This window comes from Wasmannia auropunctata, unplaced genomic scaffold, assembly GCF_000956235.1.
Source record: "Wasmannia auropunctata unplaced genomic scaffold, wasmannia.A_1.0 LD335949.1, whole genome shotgun sequence".
NCBI classification, from domain to species: Eukaryota; Metazoa; Arthropoda; class Insecta; order Hymenoptera; family Formicidae; genus Wasmannia; species Wasmannia auropunctata.
In genome coordinates this window covers 76,818-77,436 of record NW_012026941.1, presented here as the reverse complement: position 1 = coordinate 77,436, position 619 = coordinate 76,818, and positions in this window count along the sequence as shown.

Here is a 619-nt window from a genome sequence, read left to right as displayed (position 1 = left end):
AAAATAAAAATCGGTTTTTTTCTTATTTTTCGGCCTTAAATGTATTTGGTTGACATATATTAAATAGTTTCTAAATATAATTACTTATCTCCGACCTTATATCTGCAAACAATAGTATAAAACTTTAATGTTATAGAGTTCGCGTAGTTTAAACTGCGAGGTTTTAATTTTTTTCAGTCGGAAAATCAATTTAACTGATTTTAGCAGTTATTCCACTTTTTTAAAACAAAAATCAATTTCTAACTATATCATGCACATAACAAACATGATAAACAATAATTAGGATATAGACCGCGTAAGTGATAAACACAATTCAATTGAGAGTGCCTTAATCGGTCGAGGCTGGATCTTGGCACCTAATGATATTTCTATGTAAATCTTAATTCCATATTTCAGTCATTTTAAACTGCGCGCCGAATTAATTTCGTGCTTGTAACGCAATCATAAACCGAAGTCAGAATGGTGAGATCACAATTAAATCGATCTTCAATACGATGCGATTAAGCATTTTAAAAAACCTGCGAAAAACTTATTGCAAAGAATATTATCTCAACCAGGATTTGAATTTGGGACCTGGGACCTGATAAACGTGATAAACTTATTTTACACTAATATGACG